Source organism: Balaenoptera physalus (genome assembly GCF_965194825.1).
Source record: "Balaenoptera physalus genome assembly, chromosome: 1".
NCBI classification, from domain to species: Eukaryota; Metazoa; Chordata; class Mammalia; order Artiodactyla; family Balaenopteridae; genus Balaenoptera; species Balaenoptera physalus.
Genome location: NC_138882.1, coordinates 149057607 through 149073269, shown reverse-complemented (window position 1 = coordinate 149073269; position 15663 = coordinate 149057607). Strand labels below are relative to the sequence as shown.

The 15663-nt window shown below is 39.3% G+C and overlaps 1 long non-coding RNA gene across 2 annotated transcripts in view; it reads right to left on the bottom strand.

The window, feature by feature from the left end:
* Positions 1-1308: 1308 nt before the first annotated feature.
* The window catches only part of LOC309638782, a 390227-nt gene continuing 375872 nt past the window's right edge, over positions 1309-15663 (bottom strand). The window contains exons 1-3 of one of the 2 annotated variants that reach the window (XR_014251285.1): positions 13164-15246; positions 2112-3217; positions 1309-1752 (exon numbers count right to left, since the gene is read on the bottom strand). This is a non-coding gene — a long non-coding RNA (uncharacterized lncRNA). Of the gene's footprint in view, positions 1753-2111 lie in introns of those variants that run through there. The other variant, XR_014251286.1, reaches the window with a different exon arrangement.

Below are 15663 nucleotides of genomic sequence, written 5' to 3'. Positions count from 1 at the left end.
TCTCCAGACTTTAAAGTAGAGAATAATAAAGGCCCTACAAGGCCACTTTGTTCTTTCCCAAACATTTTCTTTTCCTGAAGTCCAAATTCATGGTCAATTTTTATTCTTTGATTTTACTTTTTCAAAGACATGGTTTAGAATCAAATTGCTGGTTGATTCTGAAGCCAGAAGTCAGAGTTCAACGATGATTCAGCAGAGTTATTCCAAGAACTTGATGCAAAGAGTATTATGCCAGGTGACTTCTTAAACATTTATCCTCATAACAGCCTTATTGGGTACAATTATATCCCCACATTGTGAGTGAGAGATCAAGTACACTGCCCAATGTCACTGAAGGGAATGAGCAGAATTCGAACCCAGGTTTTGTTTTTTGTTTTTTGTTTTTTTTGATGGAGCGTTTTTTTGTTTGTTTTTATTTTTTTTAACTCATTTTACTATTTCATAGCACTCTCCCCACATAAGGAAGCAGTGCTACAAAACAACGGGTAGTTGCAGGAAGTGGCAAGATGCACATCATGGGCATTGAGACATGAGACAGCTGAGGATGTGTGATTCAGTGCACTTTAAATAAGAAACTTCTGGTAAGTAACAGAAGAGGAGTCTGGACAGGAAGTCAGGGCTGGATCATTGAAAGCCATATTAAGGCACTTGGGCACTAGGCAATGCGGCAGGTTTGAATAGCTTTAAGTAATGAATTCATCATTCTTTCAACAAATATTTTATGTAGTACCAACTATGTGGTAAGCCCTGGGGAAAAAACTGTAAACAGAACAGATGTTTCCTGTCCTCATTGGATACACAGTCCAACAGAGACGATGGGTCATTTCCATATAGAGTGGAAAGTACTCTGATAGGGGAAGAATAGGGTGTTAGAGAAGTACTAGAAGACCAATGAAGAGAAGGCTGCCCAGGGGAAATGATGCCTAAGTCAAGACTCGATGGAGGGGAAGTCTGGGGAAGGAGGTCGTCAAGGAGATTGTTAGAGTCAGGGGAAAGAGCATGAGCAAGGCTAGAGGTGAGAGAAAGGACACACGTTAGAATAACTGAAAGATGGTAGAGTGGCCGGTGAGCAAGGCTAGGGATGAGGCTGGAAGGGGCAAGAATAAGAAGCCAGGGTCTATTTTGAGTAATTCTTGTTTTAGAATTACCAAATCTGCATGTGGTGGCAGCTGGACCCATAAAGCCATTCAAAATAGATTCAAGACTCTCTGTCTTCAAAAACACCATGAGGGTATGGTTCAAAAAATTGATGGGACCTCAGGAAGCAAATTTTGTCACCTCTTCCAATCAGTATGCTTTCAGCTGCAAGCAACAGAAATGCAAACTGGCTTAAATAATAAGGAAATGCAATATTTACATAAAAGTCTAAGGATAGGGAGAGTATAGTACAATCAGAGACTCAGTGATATAATTGAGCACTTTTTTTTTTTATCTCTCCAATCAGCCATCCCCAACATTGGCCTCATTCTAAACCTGGCCCCCCTCCCCTTGAAATTGTAAAACGGATGCCAATAGCGATTGGGGCTCTATACGTATTTGTAATCATCTATCAGGAGAGAGAGGGAAAATCCTTTTCCTCAAGTGGAACCTAAGTCCCTTCCTTTGTCTGATTATACCCACAAATTACTCCTGGATCACTGGTTATGGGGGAATGTCATGTGTTTATTTGTTTAGATTAATCAAGATCTACCTTTGAAACTGGGAATGGTGTCAACTTTCCCTGTATCTCATGGCAGTGGAGGATACTGATACCTGAAAAAAAAAAAAAAAAAAAGATTGTGTTAGAAATGAAGAAGTTGAGGAATGGGAGCAGAGTCTATTATACTCCACTTACAAATTGGGTACCTTGGCTTTTGAACAAGTGAACACAGCCCTGATACCTTGTGTGCTCTGCTGGAGCAGAGAGACCTCAGGTCAATCCCCCACCAATTATGCATTCAACAGCAACAACAGCAAAATGGTAACTCTTAACCCCTAACCTGGTAACTTTAATTATATGGAAGTGATTGTGTGCCTAAAAACCCACACACTGGACATAAGCAATTCTAGATAAAATAGAAGTTTATTAAACTCGTGTTCATATTCACATATATTCTTTGAAAGGATACTACCTAGGCCAAGACCTTTTTCTTTTTTCCTCCATAGAATAATGTTGAGGATCAATTTCTCCAGCTTAACATCACCAGCCTTGGCAGCAGCTTCTATTTGGAGTATAAATGATGTCATCTGGTTGGCCTTTTCCCATCACAAACAGTAAATCTCTGAATCTGGAGAGATCTTTTATTTGGTTACACATATTGTACAGCATCAAGGGGTTAGAACCCATGTGCTGGAGATTATTAAAATCATCTGGAGGAGAATGGCTTATTATTGGAAAGCTCAGAACTTACAACCCTTTCATGCCTGGTATCTCCATCAACTCTTCGTTTGCTTCTGCCTTTTCAAAGCAACAATTACAGCCTGTGGGCTCATGATCCTTTGCAGACTAAAGTTTTGCTGGTGCATCATGTTTCTTCTCTAGAAAAAGATACCCCTAACATAAAGATAGAGCAAGGAAGACAGGATTAAAAGTCAGAAAACCAACCTCAGCTTGGCAACATGGCAAATATATAGCTTTGGGCCAGCAACAAACTCTCTTAGCTTACGTTCCTCAGCTGTAAAATAGAGACGATGAAAACCAGCTTCATAGCACTCTTTGAGAGGAATGGTAAACAATTACTGAATACTTGACTATCACTTTAATAATTTGCTAAAATCTTTCAATTACTTAGCATTAGACTCATCTTGTACAGGGAAGACGCTCCATAGGTGTTTGTTGAATGACTTGTAAACTAGGTGGTAAATGTGGTTCGATGGATTCTGAGTCATCAAGTCATTTCACATCTCTGAACTTAGTTTTCTCCAGTTACAATGTGCATTCAATTTTAACCTTCCTATTAGAGTTGTTGTCTAAAAGAATAAACAAAATAACATACATGAAGCATTCACACTATGTCTGACACACCAGTGTGCTTGAGAAATAGAGGTTCCCTTTTCTCCAATCCCTTCCTCTCTCATGTTCCTCATTCCACAGAACTGGTAACAACACTAACATCCTACCTATTAAAGGGCAGAGCTGTGGAGCAGAAAGAATAGCAAGGTCAGTCTTTGGTCTTGGCTTCCCAACTTCCCAGCTGTGTGAACTTTTACAGTCTCCTCAGGGTCTCTGTTCTCCCACCTGAAAATGAAGGAGCTGGCTGAAGTTCTTATGTTCTAACTCTGTAGTTCTCAAACTTTTGAAATTTATGGGTCAAACAAAGAAACAAGCAAACAAACATCACAAACCAGAAGCCTAACATAGAATGGTCAAGTTTTTGATTTGATAAATAGATCCTTTTCAGAGAATTGCCACTTACCATTACAATCATTTCAAATAAAAGGGTAGAGAACATCAGAAAAGAAGGAAGAGCAGAATTTCAGGATACAAGGCATTTCTTTAAATGGAATGAATTAACTTTATAAAAAATTGCTGAGTTATCTCATTGTCTCCATTTTTCTGTCATTTTTCCACAGACTGGTGAAAATTTGTCAGGAACAACAAGAACCTTTAGGGTAGCATCCGGAAACCACTGGTCTCTATCACCAGGAAGGTTTCTTCTAGCATGAATATCCTGTGATTCTCTCATGATTCCACCATGGTGAGAAGCTATTGTGCTAAAACAATAGTTTATTTGGGTAAAATTAATCCAGAGAAGAAATAAATCCAATAACCTATTTTGTGGAGCTGAATCATTCTGAGTCTAAATAGAGAGTTTAATTTAGTCAAAACATTGTAAGATATTATATGTGGATCCACAAATGGAAATGCCCCACAGGTCCTCAAGACATTTCCATGTCCCTAAGGCTAATCCTTCTGACTCAGGCTTCGTTCTCCACTGACTGCAAAATGATGAGGAGCACACTTGCACCCACCTATATTAAAACAGGAGAGAGATGTGAGCAGACCAAAGATACCTAAAGTATTCCAACCTCAGGCACCACATGTCCACTCTGAGGTCAGCTTTTCTAACACCTTTCATTCTCTTATCTCAGGCCAAAAAAGATCTCTGAGCTCTACCATGATGCTCTCAAATCCCCTGCACCAATACTACAATGTTTTATGACTGAGAGTCTAAATAGAGACTGGCTTATTCATAGTCAGCACTCAGTAGGTTATCTGGTTTTGACCGAATTAGAAACAGACAAGCAGATGAGAGGGAGGAGAAGCTTATTCAGACGGTTCTGTGGTTGAGGCTGTGCTTCACCTCCCACAAGGAGAGAAAATCAAAACAAACCCACAAATGGAACTGACTCTACTGCTACTTAGAACAATAGTAGGTTTTTATAACTTTGATTCTAAGTCATCAAGGAAAGTTGAAACTTTAGTCTATAACCTTTTGATGTCAGTTACAGACTTTATCCAAATTAGTTGAAATAGATGCTCAGAGAGGCACACCTCAGCTCTCAGGTAGGTGAATGCTAATTCTCCTATGATCCCAGATAAATGAAGTAGTAACAGCAATGGAAACAAACAACCATGACTGGCTGTTGTATTATACTTTGCCTCTTATGAAGTGCTCTTTACAGCCATTTTCTCGTTTACTATTCAGATCAACCTTGTGAAGGAGAAATGATAATTTTTAGTATCCCCTCATTTCTCCACATGAGGAAACTGATCAACTCAGTGTAGTTAAGTAGCCTGCCCAAGACAGTAGAGTTAGTAAGTGGCAGGCTATGGAAACCCAGGGCTCCTGGCTCTAAGCCCAGTGTTTTTCCCACCCTCTGATCCTCTCTCATCCTTATGGCTATAACGCTAAGAGTCCAAAGGAACTTCCTTCTGGTTCTCAGGCCCATGATAAATGCCACTTGCCCTGGGGAGGAAAATAAAGTCCATGCTCTTTGCTGGCCTATGTGCTAAGTCATTGGCGCCCAGAAATAACCTCCTGGAGACTACAGGCCTTGTATTTACCACAAAGCAGTGGGTAAATAACTAGTTGGTGTTTTAGTGTTTTGTGGTCACTTAATCTGTTGTGTTCCTTCCCAAGACTCTGAAGGTTTCCTTTTTCAGTTAATTTTTATTTACGTTTGTGAGGTCTGTGTTGTTTGGGGTTCGGTTCATTGGATGTTTTTCTTGGAATGTGTTGCCATTGGCTTCAAGATGTTCCTGCTCTGCTATTTCATGGAATTTTCCCCGAGTGTGGATTGCTATGTATTTCTTCAGGGCAGTGAGCCAAGGCAGTGCTGGTATGTAATCTGTTTCTCTGGCCAGAGGACTTCTTGTCACCCGTCCACATGGTGCTTGATTGTATTTCTCCACTGATAATTCCCCTCCCCTCTGTCAATGTGCAGCGACCTTGGAGTCCAGCCGTCTTGTGTGTTGTGCGTTATTGGCTCTGGATAAGACGAGCCCAGTTGCTTCTGATAGAGATTGTGTCAACTGATTCTCTTAGTTTGTCCTATCAGCCCAGAGTTGGAGAAGGATATATGTGCCAAATGTTATGAAAAGAGTAGAGAAGGCTCATAGGGTTAATGCTATAGACAAAGCCAGTGTGTGATTGAAAAGGTCCAGCCCTCCGCACAACTCTGTGCCCCAGTAGGAGACAGATCCAGGAATGCCAGGTGCATTGCAAGCACTACACGCTCCGATGACCCTCAGCAAAGTCTTTCTTCCTCTGTCTTTTACAAGCCCATAAATGATGTGCCAGAGAAAAATAAGAATTTGTTCCATATCAGAAAGTTTTGTCCCTTAGATATTTTCTTGTGGATAGGAAAAAAAAGAAAAAAATGAGAAAGTTCGAGTAGTGTTTGGTCATTAAAATGGTATGTTTCTCTCAAGGCTTTCAGCATAATTAAGACACAAAGCACACACTGAGACAGAAAGTTGCCCTGGATAAATCCTTTCTTCGGGCTGTTTTATTTATTGTACTTCACTTCATTGTTTTGTTTATGTGCTCTGCACCCCTACTCTTTCCACAAAGAATTTCGGAGAGCTTACAAAAAATATGTCAATACAAAATAAAAATATCGCTAAATCATTAGAAGAAGCAGAGTGAATGGATAATATTAAAGAAATGCATGAGATTAGCGTTTAGAATTTTATAACGAATACCCTTGTAAAATTGTTAAAAGCAATTAACAAAAGTGACTCCCAGAGCCTACTGTTTATCATCTAAATTTGGCGGTGGCTCTCTAATCTGTCGACTGAATTGGATGCATTTAAGAATCTGCACCCAATTTAATCTTAACTGGGAGGTCCAGGAGGTCTACTTCAGTCCCCATGTCGACTTCTCGTGCTCTGAACACACCTCTGAAGGCCAATAGTTTTTTTATTTGCAAGGAGATAAAAGGAGAACTACTATTCATTAGGTATCTAATACATACTAGGCATTGTTGTAGTAACTTGACATTTAATAATTCATCACATTCTCTCAACCATTCTGTGAGATAGGACTTATCTCTTTTGGACAGATGACATAACCAAAGCTGAGTAACTTGCCCAAGTTCACCCAACTATCAGGGATAAAAGCAAAATAAATACAGGAATGTTTGACCTCATAAGCCAATGTTATCATTTCATTAAAAGGTCCACCTGAAAGACAGGTAAAAAATTGTGGAATATGCTTCCCCCAGTTGGCGAGTATTAAAATATTAAACAAAAATAGTTCATTCAAAGATTGCCCTCAAACTGTAGGTTGACAAGAAAATAACTACAAGTTAAAAGAGGATTACAATTTCTGGTGGTTAAGGTCAGCAGGAAGGAATATATATGGTTATCTATGGGCACTGGCACTGCCATGCAAATATCCTCCAACCAACCCAGAGAGAACATACCTCAAGCTCCTCCAAATTAGAGGGCATAACAAAACAGAAAGAGTAATAAGCTATGGTCCTGATGCAGAAGGAGCAGCCCCACTAATCAGGGAGAGAGTGGCCACTGGTATTTGTTGGGTTGGCAAAGTCACTTTCAAGAACAAAAGAGATAGGAAAAATAACACTGCCATTTGTAATAATAGCAGCCACTTACTGGCGCCTGTTATGTGCCAAGCACACTCTATGTTTTACTGCTAATCTTCATAATGGGTCTCTCTGTATGCTGTTGATTTTTGTCCCCTTTTTTCAAATGAAGAAACAGAGGCTCAGAGAAGTTTTGTAGATGGCTGCGGCAAGACCATCAATAAGGTGCAGAGCTACGTTCTCAGACATAAGCCTGTCTAACTCTGAAACCCACACACCCTCTACTGTGCTTTGCTGCTGCTCTTGTACCAGTCAGGTCAACCTAAAAGATGAAGGCAAACTGAATAACACTGATGCCTCGGATCAGATTCTGAAGGAACAGCTGCACGTGCTGCTGAGTCTTCCAGGCATCAGAGATGTCTACAGTAGCAGTAAATGTTGATGGCCTCTTGGTGGGCATGATGGGGTGGGCCATGCCCTCCAGCCCACTGCCAGGGAAAGGAAAGAGCCTTGAAGAGAGAGAGCTGGGACTTTTGAGGTTCTTATAAAGGGAGGGGCAGGTGTTTCCCACTTTCTTAATTTAGTGGCCCTTTCTTAGGCTTGCGGCACAAATAATTTTACCAAGCTATCTATAATGTAAAGAAAAAACTATATAATTGTCTCCCTTTCTATTGGTCTGCTTGGACTGCCATAACAAAATACCATGGAACTGGGTAGCTTAAATAATGGATATGTATTTTCTCACAGATTTGGAGACTGGGAAACCCAAAATCAAGGTGCTGGCAAATTTGGTTCCTGGTGAGAGCTGTCTTCTGGCTTGTAGATGGCCTCCTTCTCACTGTGTCCTCACACGGCCTTTCCATGTGCCTGAGTGGAGAGACAGTGAGCTCTCTGATGTGTCTTCCTGTAAGGACACCAATCCTATTGAATCAGGACCCTAACCTTATGACTTCATTTAACCTTAATCTTTTCCTTAGAGGTCCCATCTCCAAATATAGCCACACTGGGGGTTAGGACGTCAAAATATGAACTTGGGGGAATACAAGCATTCATTACATAGCATCTTTCTACTCTAGACCATCAGTGAGCCTATATTCCCTTCTCCAAAGGCAATCACTGTTACCAGTGTCTGAGTATTCTGCCAAAAACCTTCTATGTATAACATGTGCTTATTCAAATGAAGGGACACTATGTGCTGTGTTTGATCTTTTTTTTGCCTCTTATAAGCAGAAGATGGAGACTGTCCCATGTCTACACATATTCCTTTCTGCTTCATTCTTTCTCATGATTGCATAGTATCCCATTAAATTACCATAATTAGTTTAATCAATACCATACTTATACATACTAAGTTTATGTTCAGTCTTTGGCCATTACAAACAATGCTTTAGTGAACATCCTTGTTCAAATATTTCTGTAAATGTGTTAATAGAGTTAAATATCTAGAAGATGAATGTATAGATCAAAGTGTAGGTGCTTTTCAAAATGGACAGATTTTGCCAAATGCCCCTTCTAAAAGATTGCTGCAATTGACAGTTTAACATTAAAGTATAATTAACTGTGTGAATAAGAACTCCAAAATAACTTTGTGAATAGTAATTCAATAAGCCTTATTATTAATCACCTAATGAGAAGAAAGAGCAAGAGTGAGAATGTCTTTCTCAGCCTCCTGACTCCACACTTTTAATTCATTTCTTCAAAGGTGGCAGACTGTGAGTCTGGTCTTGTCACTCTCTATTCCTTAGCACCCACAGGATGAGATCCCAGCTGACACACAGGATCCAACAGAGCTGGGTGGTTTCTGCCCACTCCTCCATGTCATCTCTGACCACCCACTCCCTCCCACAGCTTGTAGCTTTCAGTCAGAGCAAGTCAATAACCTTAGAAAGCCTCACAGTCCCCAGACCTCTCACACCTCTCCAAGCCTTCTCAAGGGCCATCCATCCTCTGTCTTTCCATACCTGTCTTCCCTGTACTTTTTCTATAATCTCTCAAATGTCCCTTCTTCCACAAAGACCTCATTCTTTTTCCCACGTGCTCTTAGGAACTCTGTCTTCTATGAAACTACTCAAGTCATGTACATCCACATCATAAAACATTATTGCTATAATTTGTGTATGCTTCTCTGACCCCTTATTGGATAGTGGCAAATAGATGAGAAAAAAGCATATTTTTATCTTATTTTTAATGAACTCACTTAATCTCCAGAACAACCCTTTGATGGAGATACTCTAACTATTCTTATTTTATGGATGAGGAAAATGAGACATAAGATGTAAAGTAACTTTCTCAGTCATAGAAAAAATAAGTGGTAGAGATGGGACTGGTACCCAAGCATGGTGGTTCCAGAATCCTTACTATATGGAAATCCTCATCAGACATGTCTGAACTCCCAAGTCTCCTCTTTTTACTCTTTTTCCAGAGTAGGTTCTTCTTGTCCTCTTCTCCCTCAGCCTACCTCTTCTCTCACTACAATTCAATTTCTTCCTCCTCATAAACTATAGTGACACCCTCCTAATTATGTGGATTAGTTCAGTCCTCTCTGTCTTCAGCCTCAAAACCCTCTTCTTACAACCATCAGGGTACTCAGCATACGAAGGGCCCCTTGGCTACTAGGGCCCACCCAAGGAGTAGAGGGTTATACATAATAATTATAATATTAATAAAGTATCTGCTTCAGGTTGAGTTTACCAGAAACCAGACTCTTAATTGAAACTTAGCATACAAGTTTTCCTTCAGGAGTACTTTTGGATTGACATTAGTTGAAGGGGAGGGAAAAGGCACAGGGTGGGGCAGAGTGAGAGGTTGAGCTGTGGTACACACCTAACCAGTCCTCAACTGACCCCATGAAGAATTCTGGAGTTGAGATGGCCTTTCAGAGCTACACCAGGTTGGGATGAGTTGGCCAGACCATTGATCAGTCATTGGAAGCAGGTTGCCCCTTGAGAGGAGGAGTGATTTTGAGCAAAGCAGTTTTCTTCTTTCGCCAAAGACTGACACTGAGGGCTCTCATCAGTAGAACTCCCTGCAGCTGGGGAAGTAAGTCCATTCCTGAAAGGCGATATACATGGCCCATGGGAGCATCCACCCAATGTCCCATTCTTTAAATGCCTAGCATCATAATACTCTAAGCACTGTAACTTCATTTTCCAGATGGGACAATTAAGGTAAGGTAACATGGAAGAGAGGACATAGACAGTAGCAACTGAGCTGGCATTAGAACCCAAGCCTGGCTGAGTGCAAAACCCATGTTTGTTTCTTCTCTACATTAAGTTAACTTTCTCAGGTACATTATAAATTTATGACAGCATGTATGTGGTAATCTTTTGAAGACCAGAAATACACACTCATAGAACTGAACTCCTTCCAGAACTGCACTCTCCCATCATCCCCCAAACAAGCAATTCCCTCTGAGCCCACACACCCACTTGCTCTCATTTTCTACATGTTTACTTAGGTGTAGTCACCAGTTACATACTAGGCAGATGTCATCTGGACCGAAGGCCTGGTCATTGTCAAAGAAAAGTGCGAACTGCCTTCAAATTACACTTGATATCTAGTCCACAGTTGAGAAGAGCTCAACTTAGCTCTGTCAATTAGCAATGTCTCCCAAAATGTGGTGCATGGACCTTGGGAATGCTCAAGATTCTTTCACAAAGTTTGTGAAATAAAAACTATTTTCATAATAATAGAAAGAAGTAATTGCTTTTTTCACTGTGCTGACACGGTGTTAACTGATGGTACAAAAGCCACAGTAAGTAAAACTGCTCAGGCTTTAGTAGGAGTCAAGACAGTGGCACTAAACTGTATTAGTAGTTGTATTCTTTAATACCACACACTCACAGTTTAAAAGCAAGAATAAAAATAAAAGTCAGTTTCACTTAAAAGTCTTCTTGACGAAGCAATAAAAATTATTTTTATTACTTGTAAGAGGGACTGACAAACTCTGGTTATTCAGACTTGGGAATATACCAGACTTTCTCAAAAATGTGTGAAAAGAGCCTACCACTTCAAAGAAAAAAACTCATGGCATTTGCTGCCAATGATTAAATGCAAGCTTTCAAGCAGAAATTTAAATTTTGGAAAACTTGTGTTTGCCATCACGAGCTTGACAACATCCTAATACTCACAGATTTTCTGATGAGCTTGGTGGTGATAATAAGAAGTGTGATTTTTTGATTTTGTATAATGAAGTGAGTCAACATTTTGAAAATCTACGTAACTCAGAAAACTGATATTTTCCATATGACCAGTACATGATGTTACAAAATTATTCATGGGCAAAACAATCCATTTAAAAAATAGACCAGTGGATTTCAATGTAGTAAAATGTGAAAAGCTCATTGACATGGTTTCAAATTTCACATTGCAACTATACTTTAAGAAATTAACACTTGTTAAGTTTTGGTGTAGTATCAAAGAAAACTATCCATGATTATCTGAAAAGGTTATTAAAATCAATCCTGCACCCAACTACTTATATGGATTTTCTTCATAACTTCAACAAAACAAAATATTGCACAGATTCTGACTGCAGAGCAGTTATGAGAATCCAGCTATCTTTTATTAAGTGAGACATTAAAGAGTTGCAGAAATATAAAACAATGCCACACTTTTTGCTAATTATTTTTATTTTGGAAAATATATTTATTTCCCATTAAAAATGTAATGAATTTATTATTGTTATTTAAAAATAAATTAATAAATATTCTTTATAATTTCACAGTTTTAATTTCTAATATTCATAGATATATCCCACATAAATAAAAGTGGTTTGCATTCCTCAATGATTTTCAAGAGTGTAGTGGGTTCTTGTGACCAAAAAGTTTGAGGACCACTAGTCTGGGATCTCTTAGCCAACACTGAGAGAGCAGAGGTAGGATTTTTCCAAATGAATTATTTAGCTAAAAAACTGAATGAATAAATAGAATAATTTTTGTAAATGAATGAATGAGGAAAGGGGAAAAAGGTATGAAGTATTTGAATAACTATGTGAGGAGAGTCATAGAGAGTATTGTCTGAAATTGACTCTGTGGAGATATAAACCCAAAATATGAAAATAAAAGAACTGGATGATCACATAAGGTAGAGAGGCAGAAGATGATTTATTCAGCATCTACCAAGTGACAGGCACTTGAACACTTATCCACATCTTCCCACAATGGCTTGAGGAGCCAGGTATCATCATTCCCTTTTTCCACAAGAGTCATTGAGATTCAGGGAAGTTATATGACAAAGAGGACTTGCAACATAGCTGGGATATTGTCCCAGATATGTCTGATTCCATGTTGTTCCTATCTGTTTCACCACACTATGGTACTTCCCAACTGGTCTCCCAATCCCTTCACACCCCTTATTTTACAGAAGAGGTGAGACTTAGAGTTAGGTGGTACACCACGCTGAATGCTGGAGCTTCAGGGATGAATCACAGATACTTCCAGTGTTGGAAGATCTCACAGTCTTGTGGGGGACACCAATGGAAACAGAACACCAATGCAGTGTAAGTGATCAAGGTTTTGACAGCAAAAAGCACGAGGTGGTATGGGAATCTAGAAGAGGAATTTAACCCAGACTGGGCCTGATAACACACCACCTACATCAAGTCTTAAAGAACTTAATAGAATTAACTAGTAGAGGAAGGAGACAAGGTAGAAGAAATATAGTGTGTGTTAGAGTGTGACTTTTTGGAGAAATCAAAATATTTCAGTGTGACCAGAGGAGACTGGCCCCATGCAAGTTTGGCAACAGCTATTCACACCCTTCACTCCATACTTGGTCATTCTGAAATACCTTCAGTTCAGGTTGAAATATTTAAAATAACCATGGATCCATCCTCACTACCATCTTGGACCTCTAAAGGTCTAGGGATCGTGGGCTGGCTAGGGATCAGTGGGTCAGATGCTGTAATTTTCTGGGTTTGCACAAGAGAGATATCACCCCATACACTGCTACAGGTTGATTCACCCATTGCCTAGCCCACAGTTGGTGCCCTATAAATGTCTAATGATGGAGTGAATAGTACTCCTCAATTCTGCTTTTTTCTTTCTTCTAATATTTTTATTTTAGCTTTGCTGCAGAAGAATCAGCCACTTCACCCTATTCATGCTCAAACTTCCTTCCCTAAGGGAAGATTTCTCTTTTCATTTGTCTTGGGATTCTCATTTCTCAGGCCTGGGGAGTACAGAACCCACCTGCAAATTTCTTCCACTCCAGGGGGTCTTGGTCTTTGGTTTTTGGTCCATATTGTTCACATCTCTATCTGACTACACCAACAATTCCTTGAGGACAGGGAACTTGACTTTTTCATCTCTGAATTTCCACCTTAGAGCAAAAAATTTTATTTAATAAGGCAAGAAGAAAGAAAAGAAGTAAAATTTTTAGTCCTAATGAGGCCCTCTTGCTCTTTCTCTGCTATAACTGCTACCCAGATGCTCCACTAAAACTGCAGAGACATCTTTTCTTTCCCACATGGACAAGTTTGTCATGATTCCTGTGTTTATATTTCCAAACCCACTCTGATTCAGAGGAAAAAAATAAGAAGGAGTCCATAGGAAAAAATAAAAAGGACTCCCTAGACAAACCCCAAGCACAAGAAGTCGGGTGTGAGAAAGATGCTGAGTATGTGAGTCAGCTCCCAGACGCAAACGGATGTTGGATATTGGATTCCTCTCACCGAACTCTGCCTCAATGTCTTTTCTTCCCCACTCCATCTAGGATACATCCTTAGCTACATCAGCTGATAGAAAACGGGCACAGAAACCTATGGAAAAGAAGAGACAGGATGAATCTTGAGCCAGGTCTTTCCAAAAGGTAGGTGACTGTGAGGGAACTTCCAGCTGCCGCTAAAATGATAAAGTTACAACCACTTCCTCCAGTGTCTGGTTAAGTCTTCTCTAAAATCTTGCTCGATCAATCATCTCCTCTTTGAGATATAACCTTTCCCTCCTTCCTGCAGTATAGAACCATGATCAAATCTCTTTCATCCAAAAGAAATAGCATTTTTAAAAAATATTAGGGCCAACAACGAAACAAAGCAAAAATTAAAATCTGCTCCTGAAACTTCCTTTATCTTTTATTTAACTTCTTGTCTTTCTTTCTCACCCAATTTTCTTAAAAAAGTGGTCTACACTCTCTGACTCCAATTCCTCATTTAAATCCACTGGTTTCTGGCTCTTCTTCCTCTCTCCCTCCTAGTCCCCAATTCCACTGTGCACATTCCTGCTTTTATCTTCTGCAACATCTTGGCAGCAGGTGACCCTCTTGGCTATTCCTTTCTTTCCATTCCCCTACTTCGACTTTGACAGCACTCTTCCTTATTTATTTATTTTTTTCTGTCTCTCTCTGGCCACTCTTTCTCAGAGCTTCTCATTTCTTCTCTTGCTCCCCCCTTAAATATTTGTGTTTCCTATATTTCATTCATTTCATTCTTGGTTAGTTTACTCCTTTCTCATTCCACTTTTAAGAAATATTTTTGAGTACTTTCTATGTACCATGCATTGTTGTACATAGCTGGGGATTAGCAAATAAATCCACTGCTGTAAAGTATTACATAACTTTGCTTCCAATTAGTGAAAACACTTTATAACAAGGGAGTATGACAGTGAGTTCCACAGAATTCACTAGTCTTATCATGTACTCCATTATGCACATACAGTTGGATTGGTGGAATGATGGAATGGCCTAATAAAGGCTCACTTTTGGCACCAGCTGGGAGGCAACATCCTATGGAGATATTTTTGCTTGCCAAATCATTATCTTGGGTTCAATGGGTTTGGAGTTCCTACTGTCCCAAAGGAGAAATCTTTTCACCAGAGAATAAATTCTATTACTGTTGAATGAGATGCAGAGACTACTACTCCCCCATATTTTCTGGGCTTCTCATGCTGCTGAGCCAATAGGCAAAGAAAGGTGCCATTGTGCCAGCAAGGATGTTTGATTCCAATTACCAGAAGGAAATTGAGATGCCACCACACAATAGTGGTAAAGATGACTGTGTCTATAACCTAGGGGATTCACTGGGGCACTTCTTGTTCTCCAACCGTCCTGTTCAATGGAAAACTGGGGAAACCCAAAATAGGATTTTCACAGTTACCATATGATCCTGCAATCCCACTCCTGGGCATATATCCAGAGAAAACTCTAATTCGAAATTATTACATACACCCCAATTTCATAGCAGCACAATTTACAACAACCAAGACATGGAAGCAACCTAAATGTCCATCAACAGACTGACGGATAAAGAAGATATGATGTGTGTGTGTATATATATATATATATATATATATATATATATAAAATGGAACATTACTCAACCATAAAAAAAGAATGAAGTTGCCATTTGCAGTAAAATGGATGGACCTAGAGATTATGATACTAAGAGAAGTAGTTAGACAGAGAAAGACAAATATCATGTGATATCACTTATATGTGGAATCTAAAAAAATAATGCAAATGAACTTATTTACAAAACAGAAATAGATTCACATACATAGAAAACAAACTTATGGTTACCAAAAGGAAAGGGAGTGGGAGAAGGATAAATTAGGAATTTGGGATTAACAGATACACACTACTATATGTAAAATAGATAAACAACAAGGACCTACTATAGCACAGGGAACTATATTCAATATCTTGTAATAACCTATAATGGAAAAGAATCTGAAAAAGAATGCATATATATGTATA